Source organism: Bombus flavifrons, chromosome 4 (assembly GCF_040668555.2).
Source record: "Bombus flavifrons isolate JBK064 chromosome 4, iyBomFlav1_principal, whole genome shotgun sequence".
NCBI classification, from domain to species: domain Eukaryota; kingdom Metazoa; phylum Arthropoda; class Insecta; order Hymenoptera; family Apidae; genus Bombus; species Bombus flavifrons.
Window position 1 is genome coordinate 10,355,760 of NC_138445.1, and position 20,867 is coordinate 10,376,626.

The following is a 20,867-nucleotide window of genomic DNA, read 5'->3' on the forward strand; positions in this document are numbered from 1 at the left end:
AAAACCTTTGTGGGGTGTATGATGGTATAAATATTCAAACCCTCTGTTCTCTATAGATCAATTTTCCTTACACTCTTTTAGTAGCATTTAAAAATGTTTTTGGAATTGTTACTAATTTTACTACAATTATTATATCTATTATGAAGATATTCATATTATCGCTGGATAGAGTAATTTTTCATACAAGTGCTTAAGAAAAAACACGTTTATGACAACACTTCAATCATGAAAGGAATATTTAAAAAAATGTAATCAACATACACCGCTATGATTTATAATCCGCAATTAATATCCGCACGTCCTTCCAAATTAAAACTGACATCGAACCCTCAAAACCTAGCTATAAGGAGAGATCAGGAAAACAAATATATCGTTAACCCTTCAACGATCAGCCCTTGAACAAGGAAACTATCGGTTCGCGAGTTTGCTCGACGGTAGAAACCTTGCTGGTTTCCGAAATTCCTATTGTTGGTCGTGTCTTGACGACGTGGCTCGTATAAATCCAGAGGGAAGAGGGTGATGGTAGACCGCCCCCGTCGGGTTTCACGCGTTAATGCCCCGGGAAAGTGCGGAGCTGAGGTCTGAAACAGATTCGTGTGACGAGGGTAATGAAAGGTTGCCGGAAAACACGAAGGGACCTCCGTCGTGTTGATGGAAAATATCTCACCGCGGTGGAGTGCCTTGATGGAAAGCGTTCCGCTGGACGATCCTTCGTTGTCTGACATGATTTTCGGCTTGCAAACGGAAGAAGGATAACGGCGAGAATGGGCGAACCTCTTCTGACCCATTATTCTTTGATGCTCGCGAACCTTTTTGCATTACTTTGTACTTGTTTCTTAAATAGATCATTCTCGTTCTCTCATATTAAGCTCCCTACAAAAACGGAATCCCTTTTTGTTATAATTAGTTACCAGTAAATGGTACAAACGATGTCTTCAGGTTGTGATCGAGATTGCCATTTTCTATGCTGTCACATTATAAATCTGTCATTATAAATCGTTATAAATTATAATAGTTATTCGTTTATTTTTACGAATTCGGTTAGTAGTTTACTGTGATGCAAGTGTATTCTGAAAAATTATCGATACGTATCTCATTAACAAGAATTTCCATCGGGACAAGGTTCGCGTGTACAAAAGGGATTAAGGAATTGTACAAGGAAACTTTAATTATCATTTATTCAGATTATATTACGGAATGGTTTAAGTAGAAATAAATTCGAAACCTATAAGAAGATTAATAATATTAGTCGAGCTTACCTCGTGTTCAAGTAATTAAGTTCTCATAAAGAAGGATACAATAATTTTCCTACCAATCCAATAAAATTACTCGTAATGAATTTAATTGAAGACGGTAAGTTATTAAATATTGAAATATTTATTCAAAAAGTTAAAGTTACCACGACACGAAAATTGATAATGTCAATGCAAGAATAGAGCTCCATATGGTATCGGTGGATCGATTACCCAGATCCGGATCGGTGACTTTTCGAAACTCACCTAACCTCGTGAGGCAGCGCGCATCGAGACACGTCTATTTCCAGAGCTAGCATACCCGGTGGTAAATAATGGAAAGGATTTCCCTTCCGACGACACGTCTCGTGTCTTCATTTTACTTGGAAAACCGACTGGCTCGATCGATTTCTCGTCGCCGTGAATCGGATCCCGCCGACAACGCAACGTCTGAAATCTAGGTCGGCCGCCTCTTATCGAGCTTTTTTTCTCAAGAATCGACGGAATTGAAATATCTCAGGGACTTAGGAACATCATTTCGATCCCAAAAGTGGACGAATACGTTGCAAAAAGTTCCTTTTCACTTAAGAAGATCAGCAATCGAGTCGCAGATATAATCGCCAGTATTTTTACCGAATACCGCAATTTTATTAATCGTGGAAATTTTTATTCGCAATCCTTTTTCTATTGTGGAACTTTCTGGAGAACGCATTCATAAGACAAAATTGTGATTTGTATGAATTGCGTTGGGAATCGGAATCCTTTTAGAAATCTCGGTTTTCACGTCTCAATCGATAGTTTTAACGTATCAAATGTTACAATATCTGGGGCTCTTAAAAAAGAAAGAAACCTTCTTCTTTTTACGTTTATAAAATGAATCGAAATTTTATAACAATTCCGCCATATAATTAGAAGATACATTAGATTCCACGTTGTGTTTACCACAAACGCGTATTAGCAATTTTTCCAGGAAGCTTTTCGGTCATAAGCGATATTATAATTGATGAGGGTCGGAAGGAAGCTGAACTGAAAATTTAATTACACTATGTAAATAAATATGTTGTTCGATCTAATCGTCAATTAAATTCCGCATGCATACATCGTTTTCCACGCACGCGTAATTTAAACTTACCCAGCCATTGCGATTCGATTACATCCCGCGCCGATATTTTACGGGTTTAATTAATATTTCGCGAAAAAGAAGGAGACACGAAATGGGCGAAGGGGGAGTGGAGAGCAAGCAGGAAGTCGTCTATTTCAAATTGTATCAATTCGAATAAAGTTGGCCGTAGTTGGCCGCAGCCAAAATTATGTTTACAACTATCGGACGCAATTTCCGCGGAATAATTACGGTTTAATCGATATACCAACACGACCGTAGCCGAAACTTTTCCCGCGGACGTTCCACGCCACCATCGTATTTGTATTTACGCTGACGCACAATTAATAAGCGTACGTCATCACTTTTCACGCGGAACGTCGAACGTCGATACCATTAATTGGCCCGAATTCCCTTTGACAAATTGCCCTCGTCACTCTCGTTCGATTCTCCGAGGTAAACGATCCTGGAATAACGGGCAACTCTTTTCGTTCTTTCGAAATTCGATCTTAATGCTTTTTCGATAACAAAATCCTGAATTTTTCACGTTTTCTTTTTTCTTTTCGCGACATTTTCATTTTTAATTCCGAACTATTTAACTTCAAGCGAAATTTCAAGGTGAAATAGAAATGTAGCGAATCTTCTAACTTTCCATCTAGCACATTGACAGAACGTTTTTTGACAACGTTTCGACATTTAAGCACGATATGAAGTTTCTTCGGTGGCGTCAGTCGGTCGAGTCTGGGGGATTTACGAGATTCGGAAAGAATCGCTCGCATTATCCAAGCACTTTTACGTTACCTGACCATCTGTCTCGGGCGTACGCGTCATAAACGCGAGACCTTACCACGCCTTCTGCCGCGTACGAATTTTATTATACATCTTATGGCGCCATTTGTTGCTGGGACCTTTTTATTGGTCACGGTTCGTAGCACTTGGGAGACTTGTTGCGGAAAGATTGAAATTGCATGGATGTGGATGAAAAAGCAAATTTCTAATCTTATCGTCTACTTCGGCAGATATTTTGGAGTTCCGAAAAATTCTACGTGTTGATTTTGTTACAATCGTTTACGTGGCGAATTCCATGGCTGAATGAGCTACCATGAGTCACAGTGCGTATCGTTTTATGAATCAAGCACGTTGCTTGAATAATTAGAGTTTGGAACACATACTGGGTAACTTTTATAAAACGATCAATTAAGATTTCTCCAAAGCGGGAAGAAATAGGAAAAAGTCGATCGAACAAAAAATACACCGTTCCAGAAGAGAAATCTTTTCATGTATACGGCGACGTCGTAGGTGGCGGCGTCCAGGTGATCTCAAAGCTAACTCAATCTTCTTCAGTGGAACCGTATATTTTTTATACACCACCCTATTCATTTTTTATTTCTCTGAAAAATCGTATTAAGATACTTGGATGGAAAAAATGTTTGGTTTAAAAGATATTTTAATTTTAACGTTGTAAAACTTATCGCATGAAGGACAAGGGAAACGTAATCAAGAAAAGTATATACCGCGCTGTCTTTCTAACAACCATCTGTCATCCCTAAAAAATGATATAACGGAAACGAAAGTGTGCTTTGCACGAATAAAGCGGCATATGTTTTACAAATAGCAAGAAATCCTTACTCGTCTTTTACAGCCGAAGTTAGGTACAAACTTATGTAATAAGAAATGCATCGTTCGAATAATTATGAGCAGTAGAGTACAACTACATCACTCACATCATTTTCAGCAATAAATTACTACCAACCAACGTTTCACACGAGAGACACTATTGTCAGAATAAAGTACGTACAAAACGTATGTAGGCGAAATTCGCGTTCCCATTCAACGTTTCATATTCCACGGAATGAAAACGTTCTTGTAACGAGGTCGTATTACGAGTCAGTTCTCGAGCGTGCACACGCGTTCGTTTGTCAGAGCCACTCGGCGAGTAATATTGTCGCGAGCTCTTCGCCGATCGAAGAACTTTTTAATCTTACCGCGGCGTGAACGAGCAGATGCTTTCAAGCTTTTTGTTCGACTCGACTCAACGCTGGCCCGCCTCGAGCTTTCGATCGAGAATTTTTCCTCTTTCGCCGCGAACTTTCGCTCGAGAGATTTCGAGCAGCGCCATTCGATTTTCCTCTTTCCCCTCATCTTCCTTTCTTTCCTTTCTTTTTTACTCAGCTTCCTTCTTCTTCTTTTTCCGAATGGCGATGTATTAACGACGAGTTAACCGAGATGAACTTCTCGCTTTTTTCATCCGCACCGTTTAATCGAGTCGTGCCACCTGTCTCGCACAAGGAAGCAACGAGCGTCTTCAGCTTCGAACAATTTACACTCAGCTTTCTTCAATTCTTTAACTTGGATTAAAAATATCATAGGAATATTCCGTACAGAAATTGATGTAAAAAAAGACCTTATCAGCAGGTTGTTCTTAACCATTGAGTTATGATTTCTTTAAACATTTCGACCTAAAGCTGGGTTGTAACTATCAATCGAATCTCGTATTCGGTTCTTGTCGTTCTGACATAAATAATCGTACAGTGTATTGTTTGAACGATATCGTATGACAAAACCTATATACTTGTGTACAAGTGACGCCTCGCACAAAGATTCTCTCCAATATCAGCGATTCTCAATCACAAACAAAGCCAAAATGGACCCACAAAGCAAGAAATCCACAAAGGGATCCATCAAATCCCTTAAAACCTTAGTATCGTCAAAGAGAAGGAGGATGCACGTGTAGAACAATATCTGGAGAAGCGAGGTCACGGTCTGATCTCCGGTTTCCGGCTGCAATCGAACAGGGGCAGCTTTCGTCGAAAAGCGGAACGTCAATTTCCTCGAAGCAACGGCGACTAGCGACTGTCCATCCATTGCAAGAAACGTCTGAGACACGGAATCTTGCTCTGGCGCGATTTTCACGCTGGATTTGTCAATTCCGTGAACGCGTCGATTGTTTCATCGCGTAAAAAGTTTTTCGGTAGTCGGGCCTGCCGAAGTGGAACCAGCCGCCAGACACCGGAAGGGGCGGAATGCGGGCCACTGCGAGACGGGAGACACGGTTTTGCCCGTGGAAGGAAAAAGTTCGGTCCGATTAAGTCGAAACGAGCGACGCGAGTCGACGTCTCTTTGGCTACTTTGCCCCGAGACGTCGGCGAACTTTCGGTTCGGCGAGGAAGGATCCCGGAAGCAACGACGTGGCGTGTCTCGACGAGAAATCTCGCGTCCAAAGCATCCTCCAAAATGCCGTTGCGCTTCACGGATTAAAAAACTTCCGGCCCCGTGTAAACGCTTGGAATGACAAGTTCTTGCGGCCGACCAGGGAAACTGGCTTCCGTGCTACGCTTGCGAATTAATTCGCCGATTAATACCTTGACTCGTGAAAGCTCAGTCGTTTCTACTTAGCCAAATGTTCCCGATATTGGACGAAATTGAGTGTATCGCGAGAAATTGGATGATTTCCGGCACGTTGCGACGTAATATAGAAAGTTTGTCACATGGGAACTCGGTTTACGACACAAGTTTATTTAGTGTATGAGGAGATGAGCACTGTTGGAGGTTCTGTAATTTTGCTTTATGTTCTTCTTCGCCGCGTAATGATCGGATAAGTCGGATAAAGAATTTCTTAATTTTGATAGCAGAATATAATCGAAAGGAATTTCATTGCGATTAAATCAAACGATTCATCGAAACGGAACTCTGTGATTCACCGTAATAAAGACGCGTGAAAATGACTTCGTCGATCATCATCGAATAATTGAATAGCGCAAGAAACCAACTCGAATTCCATCAGATGACGTGGTTGCAGTTGTCGAGCATATTTTTAACGAGACTCAACCATCAAATTAAGATTACCAAAAAAGACTCGACTATTGCAACTACTCGATCAATACCAGTTATCGAAAGTATTGAAAATAGTAAAGCCATCATTCACATCACGAAATAGCACACATTCACATTCCATTTTCAGTCCCCGAACTTTTACCAAATCACTCAGCCATCCAATTCATGGCAACCCCTATCTCTAAGAAATAATCTGCCTAAAAGAGAGCACAAAAAAACTCTTTCTCCTCCCGTTTGTATAAAAAGAGTCGATGCGGGAGGCTGACAAAAAGCGGCGATTTTTACGCGATGACTAGCCCCATAGACGAGTAAATTCGTCAAAGGCGAAGGCAATTCGGCCGTGTGTTCCACTCGTGGTCGAGCGAACTGCGCAGTTCACAACTCGAAGGCCGAATTTTACCATGGGATTTTTTCATCTTTCGAGCGCAAACGAAGCGGCAGCCGCTTTCACGAGGGCGATTCTCGTCTTGACGCGGCGCATGAAGAGCCTACCAACGTTGAGGGATGGGAGACGCTTGTCTTTCAGCTGCGTTCTCGTTCCGACAGCAGAATTCCGGATACCCTGGACGTTGAAACGACGTGTCTGCAGAGATTTCGTTCCGGATACCCTTCCCGTGACGCTCGAACAACCGGGTGGGGGCGAGGAAACGCTCGCGTGCGTGCAACCGCCGGAATCGGGAGCGATACGTAGCCTCGAGGGTGAGGCTTTGTGCCAAGCGTGAAAATGTAATTTTTAGCGCGACTTTCCCTGCTAGCGTGGTTACCGCTCGTGGAATATTTTTTCACGCTATCTAAAGAAAAAGCTGAAAGGAAATGCCGAGTCTAAAGACAGAGATCTTTTGAATTTCTTACGACGTTACGGAGATGGTTTTCATCTGTTAAATATAAAAATGAAATTACGGAATTCTATTTATTTAACTATGTCTATCTTTGTAACAAATTTGGAAGAGCAAAGATGCATAGGTTATATGCAAACGTATGTAAAGTATGAAAAATTGCAACTATTTCCACAGAACTCTCCTCCCACTTCTCAATCATATTTGTATTCGTAGATATCTCACACGCACAACACACATCCTTGCCACGCGCAGGCAAATTTCCACGTGGCACTGTGCATCCTATTTCCCCTCGTTACTTCTCTCTCGTTGTCGATACTTTGGTATAAAAATTCGCTCGATTCTTCATCGTTCATCATCCACACTAATCTTCTCAAGTTCACCAAGTTTCGACAGTAATATTTTTACATCGCTTTATTGAATTACTGCAGACGGTAAAACACAGACGAGTACCTTCAGGAAGCTCCACTGGAACCAGGAACCGGAACAACGATCGTGAAAGGAGGATCGGTGTTTTCGCGGTGCGGCGACACGCAGATCGGCGCAGACCAAACACGGAATAATACACAAAGGCCGAAGCTCGAACAGAGGGTTGGAGAGATCGCGTTTTATTTACAGCGTGCGCGTGTGCGCGTAACCAGCGGCATTAATTGCAAAATCCCGTTTAAGTGTTAACGTAACGTTTGCTTAGGTAGGGAAATTTTGGTCAGAGGTGCACTTAGTCGACGGTACATACGGAATTTAGTTTCTGTATCGCGTTACCACGGTAACAGACCTGGCCTGACCGTATCCCGTTCTGTATCCAGTCCATCCTGCGGTCGGATAGGCCGATCCCCTCTGAGTTTCGGGATGACGTCAACAGAGAAAGGCGGATACGAGAATGAAACGATGAAAAGGGACGAGAAACGTGGACAGAGAGACAAAAGGCAAAGGGACGAAGACAAAGACGCGGCGAATGGGACTAGTTACGAGTGCGCCGAGATAGAGAAACCGAAGGGAACAGAGACGATGAATCGTTGCGGAAACTCCGCCGGGAGGAAGCGTTCAGGTAAAATCGCGAGAAACTGGACAGTTTCCTTGGCATCCGCCAACGAACTCCTCGTACCACGGCTTCGTTCGCTCTTTCCTACCTACGAGTTTTCCCCGTGCTGGCTAACGGTAGACTGGATAGGGTGATCGCTGCCAAAAGGGTGGGAGAACACAGGATGAGACAGAGAGATCGCGTTAACGCGATAAAACGACGCTGACGCGAATTATTATGCGTCGCAGGTTACGATCTCTGGTGACGGGGGTGGATGAGAAGGAGACAGTGTAAAGCGATCTCGAGATGGGGACAATTGTTTGCATCGTTCAACTTGGCGAAGGTATGATAACGATCCGTGGTTTGAGGAGACGAGGAAATTTAGATGCAACGAATATTATGCGTTTATATACGCGGAATTAGCTAATTTGAATAGAAAAATTTACGTTACTGGATAAATTGAATTTCTGATAAATGATATAAAGCGAGCTCTTACAAAATGAAACAAGTTAATTCGACAAACACTTTTTCATCGTACGCTACTACGATGCTCGAACCAGCATATTTGTATGTTATCTTATCTAGCGTTCTATCACGCTCGATAACCTCAGTAAGCACTAATTGCCTGAAGCCTCGCATATTTTTCAACGATATTTGAAGAAGAAACTTGGCGTTCTGTCTCATGCCGCGAGCTACGACCTGTACGTACGTAGATTTTGCCTGGTTGGCTACGAATTGCATACAGCCAGGTGCCCTCGGTGTCTAAGAGGCCGTAACGTAAAACGAACGGTTGCACGACCGTGCACGACGAATCACGGAACTGTACACGAGTGCGACACGGTATTTACATTTAATAGAAAATCTCTCAACGGCGATCCTCTTGCACAGGGCGATGGATCCGTCGTATCGTAATTCAATAACGCTGAGTGCGCCGCGCCGGCCAATAAGAGTGGCGTGCAGTCGCTAGAGGAAATGCATACCGATCGACGTTCTCCTCTTTCGTCCTCTTCCTCTCCTCCATTTTCGTTTCGCATCTCCCGTTCGACCCTTTCGATTCGTTTTTCCGCGCGTATCCTCCCGCAAAACATATCCGGCCTGTATCCTTTGTTCGCGTCGCCATAGGCGAAACAGCAACGCCTGATGGGTTTAATTATGATTAATGCCCGTTGCCGGAATAGATTCCCTCTGGTTATTTCAAGGTGGATCGAAGGATTTTTACGGGGGATCCTTTTGTTCCGTCGTTTCCCCCGAAACAGCGCCTGAAATGGGAGGCTAATGGACCGATGCCTTTCAGACTGTAATGAGAGTTTAATTGGAGTAATTGCTGCCCCCTGTTTCGTTCCCCGTATTGTTTCACACCGGTGTAACTTTCAGAACGCGTTTATGAAGTGTGAATCTGCTTTTCATTCGATTCGCGATTGGCCGCCTGCAGCGCGACCGTGGCAAGTAGAATTACTACGTCATGGGTCAGACAGGCTGCGCCACTGAACGTCCATTAAATTTCAAACTCCTGCCTCTACCTTCCCTTTCACGTGTATTCCAGTCGTGGAAAATACATGTTCAAAAAATCCTTGTTTCCTTATTTCTCGCATACACAAGATACTCCATGGCAAGTTTTACACGTTATACGAAAAAATGTTGCAAACTTACTTTGCTCTGATGCGTCTTTGAGATTTCAAAGCGATCTTCGCTCTCTGAAAGGGTATTACGTTTCTCCCTTTAAGTAAACGCGTAGTTTATTCTCTCACGAATTCATCGTTCTAAATCTACTGATTTTTCAAAATCACCCATGGTCATCTATTTTAAATGCAAGATTTGTTGAAATTCCAAACGTCGAATTACTCTGTATCACCTTAAACTCGTTCCATTAAACCGTTATTAGACATCGTTTCGTCTGATCGTAATTAAACGAAGAACGTAATAACTCGAAAATGAAATACTCGAAACTTCTCCGAGCGGCGCGATGTTAATCCAGTAGTTCGTGTACCAGAGCCAACGGAATAATTCACGAGAACGTCGTGCCAATACGGTCAAGTCACTGGACGATTTTAACACGAGGATCGTTCGCTCGCGATTAAGAACAGGCACGAGCAGCTCGATGCTTGCAAGCGGCGCCGATGAATTTTCCATCCGGCAGACCGTCACTGTGAATTTCGCGGCTGCGAAATTCTCGGCCGCGACGCGAACGGAATTTAACGCTTGACGCTTTATTGGATACATCTTAGCGACCGGGATAACGCCTCGTTACGCCGAGCGTAACGTGTTCTCGTGACACGTTTTGTTCGTTCGGCATCGAGAACGAGTAGCAGAGCAGAGAGCAGACAAAGATAGGATTTTCGTTCTGGCGGTCCATAAAACGCGGCAGAAAGGCCGGCCAAGGTGCCCGTGCTGTAAAAAACTATATAATACTCCCGGTTAATTTTTAAAGCACCACTTACGCCCGGAGGCGAGCCCCGCGCTGGCGGAAGTTTCGTTATCCCCGCCCGTGAAACACACCTTTTTTAATAATGCTGTAAAAACCCTCTCAACCTCGCTGGGAGCCTCTTGGAAAATTACAATTTTCTCTCTCTCTCTCTCTCTCTTTCCCTACTCCGTCCAACCTGTTTCTTTTTCCACCCTCTCCCCTTTTCTCGTGCCATCGTGTGTATCCAGCATGTAATGATTCGACCGTCTCGTTTTTCCTTTCTGCCTTGAAAGCTTCTAACGTTCGTAATCGATAAAAACAAGAACGAAGGACGAGTATGTGGACGAATCGATTTTTACCCTCTGCCTTGTAACGATGTTTAACGGTGATTTTTTATTTTGGTTAATTGATAGGGGCGTTCGAGTCTTAGATACTTTAAATTCTTCAATTGTTTATCAGATCATTCGTTGGTCAGGTAATTCTGTAATCACAAAACTAGAGGATAATGAAGACAAATTAATTTCGAAAGACTGGCGATTCGAACGAAGGGTCAGGTCATCTTTATCGAGTAAAAAGTTGAAAATCTTGCTAAGTATCTTGTACTTACAGTGTGTATGATATATTTTCAATCAATATTTGAAGATCTTGTTAGTAACTTATATAAAATATCGAAGATAAAATATAATATAATAAGAAATTATAAAACATCCAACAAACTTAAAAAGTTTTAGAATTTTAAAGATTCGCAATCCATTAAGCGTCGCAGTTGAAAATTTACAAAATTTTTCAAAAATCTCACGTATCGAAGCATATTCGAAACGATTCGAATCTTTCAGCTTTCAGCGTTTGAAACGTTCCAAAGCGTACAAAATGTCACACGTTATTTAGAGAATAGTGAAAGTTGGCGGAAGTGTTCTTTTTATCACTGCACGAACGTACGTTTTAATAAATCTTAAAAGGGAGCGAGCATCGCTTCGGCTGGCTATTAGCCTTCTTGGAGGTAGCTCCGTTGGGAATTACTGAATGGCGTGGAAGTAACGCCGTCGAGTTTCTACTTGTACAAACTTTGCCTAGTGGAATGCACAGAAACGCTTAGTTAAGCAGAAATAAGGCCCTAAACGTTGCTGCTAGATTAAATATAAACAGCAACGAAGAAGGTACAAACGAGCCCTGGCAAGGATTCGCTCGTTGCTGCTACTTGCTACCGGGGCTTCCTTTCAGCCTTCGTCTTCGCAGAATATTGTGTCGCTGCAATAGTCGCGACCCATCAAAATTATCTCGGGAATACGATTATTATGCTATTTTAGCCAAACGACTCGGGAAAGTTTGACTAGGAAGTCGTTCGAATGCTCGTGAACCCAGCAACCATTTTAACCAATATAATTTGTAATTTTGTGTATTCCTAGATTCATTCATAAAAATAATTTCTGTAAGTCTATTTATTAAAGCAGAAGAATGTATACAGGGCTTATAAATACGAAAATGAACTTTAAAAAATATTTCCAAAGTGATCACTCTTCTCTGGCCTTAAAATGGCGTTATGCAATTAGTTTACGTTCTGAGTGGCTTAATTGTATACCTTTGTTAGCCATTACGATATTCGACGTTCTCTAGTACTTGGTAAATATTCGTGTACGTCTTTCTTGGAGAGTTTATTTCATTTTCCAACACTGTTTGCCTATGTAATCGTCATTTAATCATCTCCCGTTTATTTTCCACTCGACACTTCGAAGAAACACGAGTAGCGATAAAAAATTCACGGAAATTAGGATTCTTGACAGGCAGATTGCGTAATTAAAAGTTTCCTTCCGTTCGAGAACCTTTTAAAATTAATTGGACAAGTTTCCGGAGTTGCAGCCGGGCTGGGAACAACGAGGAACCTTGGCCACGACCACCCCCTCGTTGCGGAATACATAAATAAAGAATCGTTTAACTGCATCTCGTGTGAGCCAATCGTCCGAATATCGTCGCAAGGCGCTCTATGTATCGAGGTAAATTTGAAAAAATACGATCGTTTCTCTCCAATTTCTAGCTATTTTTTTTACGAAACAATTTTTTTTATTTAAACGTTTAAAAAAAACCTCTGAAAATGCAGAGAAATTGCGAAAAATTTATTCTACCGAATACACTTTGCCGTATAAAAGTTTAATACCTTCGAATTTGAGATCTTTCAATTACGCTAAAACATACGCTGAGTTTCCATCGTTCGCTAATATTTACAATAAGATAATAGTAATTAAAATCAGAAAATCAGCAAAAATATACTTATCACCACGTTTCTCGCTTATGATCGTCGAATATAAAGAAAATGTCGAATATGAGAAGATTGGGGAATCTAAGAGTTCGATAGGTTTCCGCATTTCGGTGGTGAAATTCCGTGATATTTGAGAGCTACCATTGAATCGGAAAAGCGTCGTGTAATTCCTACCGACGGGAATAATTAGTTCGCGCAGAAATTTCCGCTTAACGACGAATCGATGATATCCGACCGACCTGATTAGCACCGTCTCCTCTTAGTTTCCAAATGGATGCTGCTAACTCGCCGTAAATATCCTTCCGCGGTAATAAATTACTTTCTCCTATTCCTATATCCAGCAACGTTTATTCCCAATATAATCCTTTGTAGTATACGATCAAAATTACGTATTAAATATCGAGTTTTATAATAGAATGACTTTCAAGGTATTTCGGTTATCTGGACAGTCTTTTCGCATCTTCATCCAAACTAGCAGAAAAACATTTAAGAATCCTTTTTACTGTGTTGTTCAAGGTAACGGAAATAGGATACTCCAAATGGACAAAGTGCCTTACGCTGTATCCCAGGCTTTCTTTCATTCCGTTCGATTGGACTGTTAAAGAAATCGTGAAAAAGTGTTTATACAGACCATGTTTCTCCAGAGTTGCTCTCTACATTGTCGGTCCTTTTTGTTTTCCATCGCACAGGCAATCAAAGATGAGTCTGCTGTACGTTTCAAAACGCGTCTGAAACGACACTAAGCGGAAAATGATCGATCTCCTCTATTCAATGCTTCGAACTTTAAATCTGAATCTCGATGACCACTTAGTTATTTCGAAACAAAAAAATAAAGGAAGAATAATTAGAATATTAAACGGCGAATTCCTTAATTTTCTGTCTAACGAGGACTCGGAATACGAAGTTAATCCATCGAAGTCGTCCCCATCTAATTTCAGCTCAAATTTGTTTGCGAAAATCAGCAGAGTCGCAAATCCATCGCGATCTTGGTTGATCGATCCGCGAGATCGAACGCGACGTTGTAACTCGTGGGCAGCGGACGATCAATCAAACGGTATCGGCGCATTATCAGGGTTAAATTAGCGAAACTAATTTCACCGTGAGCCGCATTAACCCGATAGCAGGTCGGACAAGGTAAATACTGGGCCGTGATTGCGCCCGGTTAAGTGTACCTGTACGCCTTAACATAGGCTTCCACCGTGTTTAGAGCACGCACTAATTTGCCATCGACCGCTTTGGGACCGCTGTTTATACTGTGTCCGCTTCTCGAACCGCTTACAAAAGCTTTCCTTCACGAACGCTCGAAACATCGTTTGTCTCCTCGCCAGCGGCTCGAAATATTCCAACAGGATCGCTGTGTCGAAAGAAAGCATTTCACTTTTTGAAAATATTTAACCAAAGAAAGCAACAATTTAACAATGAACCGTATCACAAGAAACGCAAAATGGAAATGTTTAACACTTTGGAAACCTTTGTGCGCTTTTCGTTAAAAGGAATCATTTGATCGTCGTAGCAAAAAATATTATAAACTTATCATTCTTGGCTATGAGAGTAAAACGACAAAATTCGTCTTGATCTTTCTAAATGACGATACTATTGTTCCAAACGAAAAGATTTTATTCTTACATCGGTATACTACACTCCACGCTTCGTTATCCTCGATTTTCTACTTCTCCGTTTCCCATTACGCAACAGAGGCATCGGATAACCAATCTCGCGTATTCAATTCAATCGATCCGAAGTATCATTTTTAGATATTGAAAAAAAGAGGAAAAGGTAATTAAACGAACAAATAAATAAGCATGTAATGGGTAGGAAAAGGGACAAAATGGAAGCAGAGAAAACAGCAGAGGAGAATTTGAACAAAACGACACGGAGTATTCTATTTTCATCGCGACCATTGAAATTAATTTTCCATTTCGCGTTGAACGCACGAATTAAATCCAGGGCTCGTTCGAGTTTCCGATTAGCCGCGTTTCACGGTCGTCGATGATTCCTTTTCTTAGCGTGCGTTGTCACCGTGTAGAATAATTTTACACGGCGACCACCTTCGTACAAGCAATCCTTTTTCAAGATAAAAGTAACTGCGGCGATTCAACTCGAGCATAAAGTTGCGACAAGGCCCGGCGTGAAACGATACCATTAATTATAGCAGCACGACTGACTGAACGATTGACCGTGCAATTTCAATAATTAAGTCGGACGATTAAGCGAATAATTATCGTGCATTATCATTCATTATTCTATCGAGCGTCCAGTCGCGTACGTTATCAGGTATTGATCCTACTTGGCCCGAAGCAGGTCACATACCGTTTCCAAATGTAAAGCTGGTTAATTTACGTAATGGAAGATCAGATGAAACCGGATACCGAACGTCATAATATTTCGATAATGCATCCAGCATTGGGTGCGAGTTTTCCACGCTCGCAAAACGAATGGGAACGAAAGAAGAGAGAGAAGAACGGCGATAGTGTGCTCCATCGAGGGCTATGATTCCGCGTGCGCCAGATATCGATCAGTCGCGAGCATTTTCATTAAAAATTCGTGGGGTTCTCGCGGTTGATATTTAGCCCGATTCTTCATTCTAAACGCGTCTACGTCTGTTTGATCGAAATCGAATTATTCGGCCGGTTTTCGTTCATCGTATTGTTACTTGTTTTTCATTAATTGTAATTTTATCGCTAGGGGGAAATGCAGCTGATTACAATTGGATTAGTGTATAGACGAGAAGGATGATTCATTTTAATTACAAATGAATGAATATTCAATTAGCCGAGTTTTATATATACACGCGAAACAACGTTTATCGTGCCTTTTCCGGTTTGATCGCGGTGAAATATTTTATGCAATATACATATATTATATCGTAGTTTTTTAGAAAGTCGAGATTTTTCAATGCTGCTTTAATCAGTCGGTAAATGGAAACATCAGCGAGGATGTTGCGCGAGACAGATGACCTTGCTGAATGATTTTCCTCCGTGAAAAGCGGAATTCCCTTGCCGGAGGCGCTGGCAAACTTCCTCGAGGGCAATCGAAAGTTTGAAAGCGGAGGGCAAAAACAACGCGGCCCTGAGAGCGTTTCCGGTGACCTTGCCGGGGCCATTTGTCTTCAACTGGCGCGCCGGAACTTTCAATCAAATCGCAGCATTTGGAAACGCCTTCGAGGGCCACGAATGCCTCTATTTTCCCGGAAATCAAACATTTTTCTGCGAACCGTTTCTTGGAACTTTAATATCATGCTCCGGAGACGTTGCTATATTTCGGTGTCTGGAATAATTGCAATATCGAGAGAGCAGTTTCTCTAGAATTTCTTCGTAGGATAAATTCGAATAAAATTGCTAGGAACAGGAAATTTAATAGAAAAGTATCAAGCGATCGCAGGAAATGATTAGAAATGGTGTACGTCAAGATTTTTAATATTTAAATTTAGCGACGTATCTTAACTTTTTAAAGATACTATCCCCTTAGTGTACTATACTTAATTAACTTATAATCTTACTATTTTATGAAAACAGTGGACTGGCTTACATCATTATTAATTTGCAATTCTCCAAACGACGAAAATTACATTGTCGACGAATATAGTTAACCATCTCCGCTTTATCTTCGTGCCGAGAAAGAATCACATTACTCGTAGAACGATCCAATATTCCTATCTGTCTTCTTTATCTTTCTCGCATACCTTAAAATCCAAACAATACCAACCGCCAAATCTAAAGAATTATCTCTCGTCACATGTTCCCCTAAAAAATCATCAACCCCAATTTCTCTCAATGCTCGTGCCGCAGTTAGAACCACGCTTAAACGTGCCACAAAGCGGAGATGCGGCCGAAAAAGTTGAAACGCACCCTGAAGCATCACCTGACGGGTGGCCGGTACCAGTGACATGACAGTAGGTCCCGTTTTCAATCGCAGAATGACAAACGAGACGACACGTGGGACATGCGTTTGATCGCGAAAGGGGCGAGACGTAGTCGTGGATAGATAGGGTGGATTCAGAGCAGAAGGATGAACGAGTTGATCGTCGGAACACGGTCTTTTGTGCTTGTTTCTAAGGTCGACTGACTCCATTGCCGAAGGACAGCGACGAGGAGCCGTCGGAAAGCTTCTGGCCTCTTTGTCGGCGCTTGGTTGTTCACCCTCCTCCTTTTTTGAAGCTCTTTGTGCCTGTTTAATTATCATACACATCGTTTGAAGAGAGGAAACGGGGGAAACAGACGAGGGGATGTTTAGAAAGTTTCGGGAATTTGTAGACATTGATTATATTTGCCTTTTCTCGTATTCTTAGCGGGTATGGGTTATCAGGTAACTTTTAGGTTCTGAGTATTTCCTAATATTTGTTTTATCTTTTTTATTCGTTGTCTAAATAGATGGAAACCTTTGATTGTTTTGCTAAGCAATTTTATTGCTTACAAGCTTTCTACATCGAAATGTTACCAAACGCTACCACTAAAAGACGATAATAAAGAAAAAGAGATAAGAACGAATAAGGTTTAGAGATTGAACGTGTTTAGGTAGTCGAACAACCCTAGACTATGGGTTTCCTGAGGAAATGGCCACTCGACACCTGGCCGTTATAAAACCTATCCTCCTATCCTGAGTATTTCGACTTGCCATCTTTATCACCTACGTCTTAACGTAACTCTCGAATATCGTCGTACACGGTCTACTCGGCCGAAAGTTTACAACTATGGGTATCATTACTCTTCCCTGGTCCTTTTATTTTCACCAAGGAATCGTTATCAGCCCGCACTGTCCGCAACTTCTCCACGCGCTGTGTTGTTTGTTCTGTGTCTCGCGTAGTCCCACGAGGTGAAGGGAAGAAGGTGAAAAACAAAGGGGCAGCAGAGAAAAAAAAAGAAGGGCAGAGGGAAGAGAGAGGAACTTTATTATCCCGGCTAACTCCTGGCAAATTCGTTTATTTGGCGCAGATAGCACAGCCAGCGCAAAAGTTTCGGCATTAAGGACGCTGATAGCAATGCGATGGCTGGCTGTTTTTGACGAGGAAACTCGTCGCCCGATGGTCAGCCAACTTTCTGCCGCGTGTCTACTTTAACACATGTCCTTTTTTTCGAGAAAAATTAAAAAGGAGAATAAATTCTCAATATACTCAACACGAATGTAATTAAAGTTATCGTAACTGAAGTGATTGGTATTCTTGTGAGATAACGAGATAGCAAGGTGGCCCTTTCGTATTCGTGTTAAATTAAGATAAAGAAGAGAAAATGAGAAAGGACGATCTGTAAAGGATGACAAAAGAGGAAAAGAAAGAACGACGAAAAGAGTTGATAAAGAAAAGAACGACGAGATGGAAGAGTAAAGGTTAGAGAGAGTTCCATCAAAGTTATGTTCCTTCGACGCTACGATACAAAAACACGAAGGATCCACAAGATTTCGTCATCGTATAAGAAAAGCCAAACTAAAAATTCCGAAATGTTCTAAAAATACAGAAAGATACGAAGGATACTGTATCAAAATGACGCGATTAGAGAGAATGGAAAGTGGTCGTTAGCAAAGTTTTGCGGAAAAATGTGAAACATTATTTATAGGATTTTGTCACCATACGAGAAGAGCCAATTCTAAAATACAAATAAAATAAAACAATTCTAAAATATTCTAAAAATATAGAAAAATATGAAAGATGGGCATAAAAAGATTATGAAATTAAATGATTAAAAAGAAGAGAAGATGATCACCAGCCAAGTTTAATTAAACTCGATGAGATCGCGCCCTCATCTTGGTGGCTGTTCCGATCAAGCCGACCTTAATTAACCGGTCCGCGATTTTTGGTAAATTTACAGCCTCGCCAGCATCGTTCGCAATTACTCGCGCATTTTCCTCATTCACTGGCTGTAACTCGATTGATTCGAAAACGCGGAATCGCCGGAAGGACACCGTTGAAACGGACCCAGAGTTCGTTCTCATTTCTGTATCTCACTTTTCCTCTCCGCCTCTCTTTCTCTCGTTCGTTCCGGTCTTAATTCATTCACCGTCTGCAGAATATCGCGTCGAAACTCGAGTAATTCTATTAACGGCGGCCAAGAATGCGAAACAATTTAGCAAACACTCGCCAGACGTCCGTGGACCCGGCGTATAAATTTTTCCTTTTAATAATACCGACTAATTGCCGCCCAGTAACCGGAAGCCCGTAGCGTTCCCACCTCTAGCCGCATATTTCAAGATTCCCAGTTACTCCCAGCTTCAGGTTATTTTATCGCGAGGCACGAATTCCTCAAGTTTGTTCCGTTTCATTAGAGCCGTTCCTATTTTAGGGGATATTTAGGAACTTCATTGCTAGATCTCCTATTTCACTTTCCTTTGTGTTTTGTTGATAATGCGATAGTAAATTGAGATAACGCGAATCGAGGAGTTTATATGTGATAACCGATATAGGCGTCAAAAATAAACATTTCCGGTAGAAATAGAAGATGCATTTTTATTAACTTTCGCACTTATATCATTTATAATTTAAACGCTATGAACATTTAACGTTCCCAATTTTTACAGATTCGAAGGAGAAGTAAAAGGTAAAATATTTTTGTGAACGCGTAAAATTTATTTATTTGTGTATTATACTTTTATTTTTTAAAATTAAAGTCTAATTGACTTTCACGAGGATAGCGCTGCTTTGCGATAGTTCGAAACACTACCATAAATTATTTCGATGTTTATATAATTTCTTTCTCGCCACATACCGTATGAAGTTTGGTTCCTTTTCCACTAAAAAAGAAAAGTTAGATTTTGTTGTTTCATATCATTTGCTATTTCACTTCTAATTATAATCAGTTTCATGATTATCGTAAAATACAATCGCTTTAATGGATTTTCGGTTAGATATAGTTAACACCAATAACGACCTATTAGCCAATTTAAGAGTATAACCACGTCAGCAACAATTTTTAAATTTGTTACTCGAATTTTCTTAACATTTTAGAGATAACGTGATCACAATTATCGCAGATTAAAATCTATAGGTTTTAATCAATTTCCGATTAGACGATTAATATGGATAACGTCGTAAGAACACGACTTATCGAGAATCATTTACTAATGCCTCAGTGAATTTCAAGTAGATGTCATTAGTTAAATTGGTAGCTAGAATTTGTGGTTGTACAAACGGCGTAGTTTCTGGAAATCATCTCAGGCTACCGCCGGCATTATAACCAGCTTCATCAAGATTTGAGGACACGACATCGATACCAATGCGATGATCGTTTGCACATCGCCCTCCATGGAATAATCCGGATCATACTACGAACTTTGACGCGATGATTTGGGTCACGTTAAGCTACACCATTTGCTTTTGATCGAATTTACTGTTCGAATTAATATTTCTTCCATTTGAAGATCACGCGACATCAGATATCTGATATATCCACTTTTGTTAGTTTTCTAATTTTCATGTCGCTTAAGTGGCTAAGAAAATATATTTTAATATGAAATAATTGAATAATAGATTATAAACTCAAAACATTTTTCTAGTAAAGAAACAATATTTGTTTAGTTACTACGTTAGTTTAATTTAATTGATGACAATCGATGTGACTCTCGAATCTTGTTAATATTTTTTAAATAATAGAATCGTATATTTAATCCCGAAAACAATTACCAAAATAGTTTTGGCGTGGAGTTGCTTGACAACGTATCGATTTTTTTAATTGCTCTTCTATAAAATACGAGAAATATGACTGACTTATCATGTTTTTCTCTCCTGTGTTTCTCCATTTGGAAACAATTAATCGTGTACGAAAAAGGTAAACGACAAACTTTCGTTTCCCTCGCTAACTTCTCTTTTAATCTTCTCTTTTAACACGTCGATATTGGCCCACATTTTACATTCTGTCGCGCGACAGAATTTCGATGCGTCGCGCACAGCTCGAGAAAAAATCCAATTGGCCCCTGGACAATGAATGAAAAAAGAAAAAAAAGAAGGTAGAGAAAGGTACACGTATGCGACCACGTATATATGTATGTCCAGGTGACTGTATGAGAAACGTTACGTTCACCGTGGGAAAATGTTCGACAGTGGCACGCCAGAGACACATAAATTGTTCGTTTCCCGCGGCGAGAACGCATGAATTTATAAACAGCAAAGCGGCGTCATTATTACAGGAAAAATCATATAAATCTTAACGCGTGGTCGAGTATCGTTCCCTCTGGACTGACTAGTTCTTTCATCGTCGAGAA

At 41.0% G+C, this 20,867-nt stretch overlaps 1 protein-coding gene across 7 annotated transcripts in view; it reads left to right on the plus strand.

Annotated features, from left to right (window-relative positions):
- The window catches only part of LOC138179234 (uncharacterized), a 210,903-nt gene that overhangs the window by 126,601 nt on the left and 63,435 nt on the right, over positions 1-20,867 (plus strand). The window lies entirely within an intron of this gene.